This window comes from Nerophis ophidion, linkage group LG17, assembly GCF_033978795.1.
Source record: "Nerophis ophidion isolate RoL-2023_Sa linkage group LG17, RoL_Noph_v1.0, whole genome shotgun sequence".
Lineage (NCBI taxonomy): Eukaryota > Metazoa > Chordata > Actinopteri > Syngnathiformes > Syngnathidae > Nerophis > Nerophis ophidion.
The window spans coordinates 6,909,080-6,919,079 of record NC_084627.1 but is presented as its reverse complement, the minus strand read 5'-3'; the positions used below and the strand labels follow the sequence as shown (position 1 = coordinate 6,919,079).

The 10,000-nt window shown below is 44.3% G+C and overlaps 1 protein-coding gene across 1 annotated transcript in view; it reads right to left on the bottom strand.

The window, feature by feature from the left end:
• The window catches only part of kcnj16a (potassium inwardly rectifying channel subfamily J member 16a), a 7,177-nt gene extending 4,938 nt beyond the window's left edge, over nucleotides 1-2,239 (bottom strand). The window contains exon 1 of the mRNA XM_061875944.1: nucleotides 2,097-2,239. The gene's annotated coding sequence lies outside the window, so the exon portion shown is untranslated. The remainder of the gene's footprint in view (nucleotides 1-2,096) is intronic.
• Between the last annotated feature and the right edge of the window lie 7,761 nt (nucleotides 2,240-10,000).

The following is a 10,000-nucleotide window of genomic DNA, read 5'->3' as shown; positions in this document are numbered from 1 at the left end:
GCGCATATTGCCCGTCCCCTTAAAAAGGGTGGGGGGGTCGCACTAATATACAACAAAAACTTTAACCTTAGTCCTAACATAAATAATAAATATAAATCGTTTGAGGTGCTTACTATGAGGTCTGTCACACAGCTGCCTCTACACCTGGCTGTTATCTACCGCCCCCCAGGGTCCTATTTGGACTTTATCGATGAATTCTTAGAGTTCGTTGCTGATCTAGTGACACTGGGTCATAATTGTCACCGACGTCCCACTGGGTGTGAGTTTTCCTTGCCCTTATGTGGGCCTACCGAGGATGTGGTCGTGGTTTAAGTTTGAGACACTAGTGATTTACGGCTATATAAGTAAACATTGATTGATTGATATACATATATACCTATATCTATAACCATACTTAATATACCGATGTATATATAACTATACTGTATATACATACCTATATATACCTCATTTGTATATTTTAGCCTTTAATTAGACTCCTTTTTAGACCAGTTGATCTGCCCTCTCTCTTTTCTGCTCTTCCCCCCACAAGTCAGCTGTGGCTGCTCTTCCAGGCGTGTGATTGGTCCAGGCCAGCAGGTTAGTGTGCTGAGAGACACGCCTCCTCCTCAGCATGTTTGTACGCACACGGCAACACTTTCAGTCTTGATAAATCGCACACTGATTATATTTGCATCTCTTGTGTTGAAGTAATGCTCACATACTTGGTGCATTATGGGTACTATTTGGATTCTTTCAGACACTCACCACTTTAGTACATCCTGTCTGTGTGGCTCCACTCTGCACCTTTAGTACGCGCACTGTGTGTGTGTGTGTGTGTGTGTGTGTGTGTGTCTACTACAATGTGTGTGTAGTACCATAGTGTTGTGTTGCCCCCCCCAAGCAGTGTGATGTTGAGCCAGGATGTGAAGCTGTTGTGTGTACATGATTGTGTGTTTGTGCTGCTGTGTGTACAAAACACACAATGACCTTGACTACAAAGTGTGTGCGTGCGTGTGTGTGTGTGTGTGTGTGTGTGTGCGCGCGCGGCAACACTTGTAACCTCACGCGCCACTGAGCTAACAAGCTGTTAGCGCGCCGTTAGCATGCAGTCGCCATGACGACAGAGATGTAAACATGCACTTGATGTGAAATAATCACTTCCTCTTTTATTCTTTCAACTTTTTCTTGACATTTTTCATGAGGAAGACGATCCATTTGAAACTTGCTAGTGTCAACAAATACTTATTGCAAGTATTACTTTCTTCTCCTCAGTACACACCTACACTTGTGTACTTATACTGCATGCATAGTGCTTATATGTATGTATACTGCATGCTTGTATATTTATACATGCTATTCATGTAGTTATACTGCATGTTTAGGTATTCATAAATGTTATTTATACAGTTTTACTGCACTTGATGTATTCATACATGGTATTTATATATTTTTACAACATTCGTATATTATTATGCATAATATTGATATTTTCACACTGCATATTTATATAATGTCACGCATGGTGTTTATATAGTTTTACTGCATGTTTAAATATTCATACATGGTATTTATCAAGTTGTACTGAATATGTACATGTTCATGCATAATATTTATATTTTTATTATGCATTTTTATAAATCATACATGATATTTACACATCATATATAAATATTTTTTCATGATATTTATACGTTTATATATTTAAAGATCTGTACTGCATATGTATATATTTATACTGCATAATTATATACTCATTCATGATATTTTTATATTGTACTGCATATTTATATATTCATACATTATATGTATATATTTATACATGATATTGATGTATCCATACTGCATATTTATATATTCACACCGCATATTTGTATACTATACTGCATGTTTCTATACATATACTGCATATGTATGTATTTACACTGCATATTTATATATTCATACATAGTATTTATAGACTTATATACTTCATATTTGCTGTGAATCAAGTTGACAACACACCTACGATGTGCACGTATGTGCAGGAACACCTGAACACCTGAACACCTGAACACACACACACACATGATGAAAGAGTCACATGACTCTATTAAGAAGAAAAAGAACAACTATACCTGACTCAGGTGTTTGTCAGTGGCCGTGTTCTGGTGTGTACGTCGCCTCTGGTGCGCACGTCGCTTGTGTGCTGGTCAGCTGCAGTGAAGACACACACACACACACACACACACACACACACACACACACACACACAGACACACACACACAGAAACAGGGGGAGTAACCCCTCCCTCCTCTGCATCACATGATCACCTACACCTGCTCTTTTACATTTCACCTGCGTTTCAAAATAAAGGCCTCTCTTTTATTCTGAATGTCACTTTGGGAGCGAAGAGTCTGACCCCAAAAGGGAATAAGCGGTAGAAAATGGATGGATGGATGGAGTCTGACTTCAACACAGTCATGCTAGATGCTAAATGCTAATAAGAACATGGCGCCACTGCCTGGTTCTGTCCGGTCCACAGTCCAGTGACGCAGTGTGTGTGTGTGTGTGTGTGTGTGTGTGTGTGTGTGTGTGTGTGTGTGCTGAAGCGTGAAGAAGCAGGTGAAAGTCCCGAGCATGTAATCATTCAGCAAGGAAGAGGAGTGATGCCTCCTCCCGTTGTCTCACATCTTTGAGCACTCAGGTCGGCCATCTTGGACCAGGCAAAGTCTTCAAAACTGCTGGGTTGAAAAGGACCCATTGTGGGTTGTTTTCAACCCAGCTGCTGGGTAACTGGTCCCTAAGAAGTTGTTGATGTTTTTGTAGTGGGGAGGTTGTAATGGTGGCTGACTCCTGCAGGCCGAAGTCAGCATTGCAACTTGTACTTTGTCACTTCTCCACCCTCTTCTGCTCAAAGGCCATCTCTGTTTCCTGCAGGAAGTACTACATCCATCTCTGTTTCCTGCAGGAAGTACTACATCCATCTCTGTTTCCTGCAGGAAGTACTACATCCATCTCTGTTTCCTGCAGGAAGTACTACATCCATCTCTGTTTCCTGCAGGAAGTACTACATCCATCTCTGTTTCCTGCAGGAAGTACTACATCCATCTCTGTTTCCTGCAGGAAGTACTACATCCATCTCTGTTTCCTGCAGGAAGTACTACATCCATCTCTGTTTCCTGCAGGAAGTACTACATCCACCTCTGTTTCCTGCAGGAAGTACTACATCCATCTCTGTTTCCTGCAGGAAGTACTACATCCATCTCTGTTTCCTGCAGGAAGTACTACATCCACCTCTGTTTCCTGCAGGAAGTACTACATCCACCTCTGTTTCCTGCAGGAAGTACTACATCCACCTCTGTTCCCTGCAGGAAGTACTACATCCATCTCTGTTTCCTGCAGGAAGTACTACATCCATCTCTGTTTCCTGCAGGAAGTACTACATCCACCTCTGTTTCCTGCAGGAAGTACTACATCCATCTCTGTTTCCTGCAGGAAGTACTACATCCACCTCTGTTTCCTGCAGGAAGTACTACATCCATCTCTGTTTCCTGCAGGAAGTACTACATCCATCTCTGTTTCCTGCAGGAAGTACTACATCCACCTCTGTTTCCTGCAGGAAGTACTACATCCATCTCTGTTTCCTGCAGGAAGTACTACATCCATCTCTGTTTCCTGCAGGAAGTACTACATCCATCTCTGTTTCCTGCAGGAAGTACTACATCCATCTCTGTTTCCTGCAGGAAGTACTACATCCACCTCTGTTTCCGGCAGGAAGTACTACATCCACCTCTGTTTCCTGCAGGAAGTACTACATCCACCTCTGTTTCCTGCAGGAAGTACTACATCCATCTCTGTTTCCTGCAGGAAGTACTATATCCATCTCTGTTTCCTGCAGGAAGTACTACATCCACCTCTGTTTCCTGCAGGAAGTACTACATCCACCTCTGTTCCCTGCAGGAAGTACTACATCCATCTCTGTTTCCTGCAGGAAGTACTACATCCACCTCTGTTTCCTGCAGGAAGTACTACATCCACCTCTGTTCCCTGCAGGAAGTACTACATCCATCTCTGTTTCCTGCAGGAAGTACTACATCCATCTCTGTTTCCTGCAGGAAGTACTACATCCACCTCTGTTTCCTGCAGGAAGTACTACATCCATCTCTGTTTCCTGCAGGAAGTACTACATCCATCTCTGTTTCCTGCAGGAAGTACTACATCCACCTCTGTTTCCTGCAGGAAGTACTACATCCATCTCTGTTTCCTGCAGGAAGTACTACATCCATCTCTGTTTCCTGCAGGAAGTACTACATCCACCTCTGTTTCCTGCAGGAAGTACTACATCCATCTCTGTTTCCTGCAGGAAGTACTACATCCACCTCTGTTTCCTGCAGGAAGTACTACATCCATCTCTGTTTCCTGCAGGAAGTACTACACCCATCTCTGTTTCCTGCAGGAAGTACTACATCCATCTCTGTTTCCTGCAGGAAGTACTACACCCATCTCTGTTTCCTGCAGGAAGTACTACATCCATCTCTGTTTCCTGCAGGAAGTACTACATCCATCTCTGTTCCCTGCAGGAAGTACTACATCCATCTCTGTTTCCTGCAGGAAGTACTACATCCACCTCTGTTCCCTGCAGGAAGTACTAAATCCATCTCTGTTCCCTGCAGGAAGTACTAAATCCATCTCTGTTTCCTGCAGGAAGTACTACATCCATCTCTGTTCCCTGCAGGAAGTACTACATCCATCTCTGTTTCCTGCAGGAAATACTACACCCATCTCTGTTTCCTGCAGGAAGTACTACACCCATCTGTTTCCTGCAGGAAGTACTACATCCACCTCTGTTTCCTGCAGGAAGTACTACATCCATCTCTGTTTCCTGCAGGAAGTACTACATCCATCTCTGTTTCCTGCAGGAAGTACTATATCCATCTCTGTTTCCTGCAGGAAGTACTACATCCATCTCTGTTTCTTGCAGGAAGTACTAAATCCATCTCTGTTTCCTGCAGGAAGTACTACATCTATCTTTGTTTCCTGCAGGAAATACTACATCCATCTCTGTTTCTTGCAGGAAGTACTACATCCACCTCTGTTTCCTGCAGGAAGTACTACATCCATCTCTGTTTCCTGCAGGAAGTACTACATCCATCTCTGTTTCCTGCAGGAAGTACTACATCCATCTCTGTTTCCTGCAGGAAGTACTACATCCATCTCTGTTTCCTGCAGGAAGTACTACATCCACCTCTGTTTCCTGCAGGAAGTACTACATCCATCTCTGTTTCCTGCAGGAAGTACTACATACATCTCTGTTTCCTGCAGGAAGTACTACATCTATCTCTGTTTCCTGCAGGAAGTACTACATCCATCTCTGTTTCCTGCAGGAAGTACTACATCCATCTCTGTTTCCTGCAGGAAGTACTACATCCATCTCTGTTTCCTGCAGGAAGTACTACATCCATCTCTGTTTCTTGCAGGAAGTACTGCACCCATCTCTGTTTCCTGCAGGAAGTACTACATCCACCTCTGTTTCTTGCAGGAAGTACTACACACATCTCTGTTTCCTGCAGGAAGTACTACATCCATCTCTGTTTCCTGCAGGAAGTACTACATCCATCTCTGTTTCCTGCAGGAAGTACTACATCCATCTCTGTTTCTTGCAGGAAGTACTGCACCCATCTCTGTTTCCTGCAGGAAGTACTACATCCATCTCTGTTTCTTGCAGGAAGTACTGCACCCATCTCTGTTTCCTGCAGGAAGTACTACATCCATCTCTGTTTCCTGCAGGAAGTACTACATCCATCTCTGTTTCCTGCAGGAAGTACTACATCCATCTCTGTTTCCTGCAGGAAGTACTACATCCATCTCTGTTTCCTGCAGGAAGTACTACATCCACCTCTGTTCCCTGCAGGAAGTACTACATCCATCTCTGTTTCCTGCAGGAAGTACTACATCCATCTCTGTTTCCTGCAGGAAGTACTACATCCACCTCTGTTCCCTGCAGGAAGTACTACATCCATCTCTTTTTCCTGCAGGAAGTACTACATCCATCTCTTTTCCCTGCAGGAAGTACTACATCCATCTCTGTTTCCTGCAGGAAGTACTACATACATCTCTGTTTCCTGCAGGAAGTACTACATCTATCTCTGTTTCCTGCAGGAAGTACTACATCCATCTCTGTTTCCTGCAGGAAGTACTACATCCATCTCTGTTTCCTGCAGGAAGTACTACATCCATCTCTGTTTCCTGCAGGAAGTACTACATCCATCTCTGTTTCTTGCAGGAAGTACTGCACCCATCTCTGTTTCCTGCAGGAAGTACTACATCCACCTCTGTTTCTTGCAGGAAGTACTACACACATCTCTGTTTCCTGCAGGAAGTACTACATCCATCTCTGTTTCCTGCAGGAAGTACTACATCCATCTCTGTTTCCTGCAGGAAGTACTACATCCATCTCTGTTTCTTGCAGGAAGTACTGCACCCATCTCTGTTTCCTGCAGGAAGTACTACATCCATCTCTGTTTCTTGCAGGAAGTACTGCACCCATCTCTGTTTCCTGCAGGAAGTACTACATCCATCTCTGTTTCCTGCAGGAAGTACTACATCCATCTCTGTTTCCTGCAGGAAGTACTACATCCATCTCTGTTTCCTGCAGGAAGTACTACATCCATCTCTGTTTCCTGCAGGAAGTACTACATCCACCTCTGTTTCTTGCAGGAAGTACTGCACCCATCTCTGTTTCCTGCAGGAAGTACTACATCCATCTCTGTTTCCTGCAGGAAGTACTACATCCACCTCTGTTCCCTGCAGGAAGTACTACATCCATCTCTTTTTCCTGCAGGAAGTACTACATCCATCTCTGTTTCCTGCAGGAAGTACTACATCTATCTCTTTTCCCTGCAGGAAGTACTACATCATTCCATGTCGACTTTTTAAACACTCCTCCATCTTTCTTTGGCCGATCACAACTACTGCCACCTGCTAACTTAAACACTGTCACCAAAACTTAATAATAATAATAATAATGGATGACATTTATATCGTGCTTTTCTATTGTTAGATACTCAAAGCGCTCACAGAGAAGTGGGAACCCATCATTCATTCACACGATGGTGGTGGTAAGCTACATCAGTGGGGTAGACTGACAGAAGCGTGGCTGCCAGTTTGCACCTACGGCCCCACCACCTGTCATTCATTCATCATTCATTCACCAGTGTGAGCGGCACCGGGGGCAAAGGGTGAAGTGTCCTGCCCAAGGACACAACGGCAGCGATTTGGATGTCAGTAGGTGGGAAGCGAACCTGCAACCCTCAGGTTTCTGGCACGGCCGCTCTACCCACTATGCCATGCCGCCCCTAAACAACTTCATTATCAGCTCATTTGCAAATGTTGGAATAAACCATCAGATTTTATTCACTCACTCACACACACACACACACACACACACACACACACACACACACACACACACACACACACACACACACACACACCTGGTACAGGTGAGTAGGAGGTATCAGGAGTAGGTACTGTATTGGTTTTAATATCAATGTACCATCTCTAACTATGTGTGTGTGTGTGTGTGTGTGTGTGTGTGTGTGTGTGTGTGTGCGTGTGTGAGTGTTGTCGTTGATATTGCTACAATATTTCTTGCCAGTAATATTTTCCATGCTGCTAATATTTTCCATGCTGTCGCTGTGAAACATTCCGTGTCTTAACGAGCTCATCAAAGTTGACGTTATGAACGCCACTTTAACGAGGAACGTTGGCACGCCAGCAAACGCCAGCTCGCCCCGCGTTCCAGGGCCAGTAGGCGCTCGTTAGCATCCCCGTGCTGCCCGGTGTGGGCTGGGAGGAGGGGGTGTGTTCAGGTGTGCGGCAAGGTGTTACACCAAGGTCACGCCGACCTTGCAGCCGTGACGCAAAGCACGCTGGCGGCGCCGGCGGCCCACGATTAACACCTCCCGGGTGCGTGTGGACGCCGCGTTCATTCATGTTTTCACGTCTGCACGCGGTGTAGTGGTTCACGCGGCGGCCAGCGAGTCACGTGACCGCTGAGTTCTACTGGCGGCCATCTTGCGGACCACACAACCTCCCGGCGTTGAAGAGACCATCAGGTCACATTGAGTCGCAGCGCACACGCACACACACACACACACACACACACACACACACACACGCACCCACACACACACACACACACACACACACACACACACACACACACACACACACACACACACACACACACACGCAGGCGGGCGGTTGTGATGGCGTCCAGATGTGAACACACACGCACAGCATCTGCGGCGGTTACACGCCACCATGACGAGCACACAGTCCCCCGCTAACGTGCTAACGTGCTAAACGCTCATTACTAACAGAGCGTGCACACAAACAAAAGTGTTTATTTTTGACTCGCTAGCTAACAAACTGCTTCCTTTTTCTGCTTCCTCACTTCCTGTCACAATCAAACCCAAGTTGTGCTAAAGTGAGAGGCGTGTGAAACATGGCAGGAAGGATGGAGCATAAACAACAAAACAGGAATATTATTACCAGATATTTATTTTGAAATGTTACATTATTACCATTACACAACAATAATGTTTCCGTCTTTAAGACCATCACCTTTCTCCACAGTCCATGCTACCTGTCCAAGCCCCGCCCCCATGTTGCCACGGTCACCTGTGCAGTGACGTGTGCGACACGCCATGTTTACTGCTGTGCTTTTATTTTGAAGTCTGACCATATGCAGGCTCTAGGTCTAGGATGTGTTTTACTGCCATGCTGATATTTTGAAACCTGACTGTTCACAGGCTGCAAGATGTGTTTTACTGGCATGCTTTTATTTTGAAACCTGATCATTTACATGCGGCAGGATGTTTTTTACTGGGGTGCTTTTATTTTTAAACCTGACCGTTTACATGCTGCAGGATTTCTTCAACTGGCGGGCTTTTATTTTGAAGCCTGACGGATGAGTTTTACTGCTGGGATTTTATTTTGAAGCCTGAGCGTTGACAGGCTGCAGGATGTGTTTTACTGAAATGCTTTTATTTTGAAACCTGACCGTTGACAAAGTGCAGGGTGTTTTACTGGCATGCTTTTATTTTGAAACCTGACCGTTTACATGATCCAGGATGTCTTTTACTGGTGTGCTTATATTCTGGAAACCTGACAGATGTGTTTTACTGCTGTGCTTTTATTTTGAAGCCTGACCGTTTACTGGCTGCAAGATGTCTTTTGCTGGGGTGCTTTTATTTTGAAACCTGACCGTTTACATGCTGCAGGATGTCTTTTACTGGCGTGCTTTTATTTTGAACCCTGACAGATGTGTTTTAATACTGTGCTTTTATTTTGAAGCCTGACAGTTTAGAGGCTGCAAGATGTCTATTACTGGCGTGCTTTTATTTTGAAACCTGACCATTTACATGCTGCAGGATGTTTTTTACTGGTGTGCTTTTATTTTGAAGCCTGACAGATGTGTTTTAATGCTGTGCTTTTATTTTGAAGCCTGACCATTTACAGGCCGCAAGATGTCTTTTACTGGCGTGCTTTTATTTTGAAACTTAATCGTTTACATGCTGCAGGATGTCTTTTACTGGCGTGCCTTTATTTTGAAGCCTGACAGATGTGTTTTACTGCTGTGCTTTTATTTTGAAGCCTGACCGTTTACAGGCCGCAGGATGTCTTTTACTGGCGTGCTTTTATTTTGAAGCCTGACCGTTTACAGGCTGCAAGATGTCTTTTGCTGGGGTGCTTTTATTTTGAAACCTATACCGTTTACATGCTGCAGGATGTCTTTTACTGGTGTGCTTTTATTTAGAAGCCTGACAGATGTGTTTTAATAATGTGCTTTTATTTTGAAGCCTGACAGTTTACAGGCAGCAAGATGTCTTTTACTGGCGTGCTTTTATTTTGAAACCTGACCGTTTACATGCTGCAGGATGTCTTTTACTGACGTGCTTTTATTCTGAAGCCTGAGAGATGTGTTTTACTGCTGTGCTTTTATTTTGAAGCTTGATTGTTTACAGGCTGCAA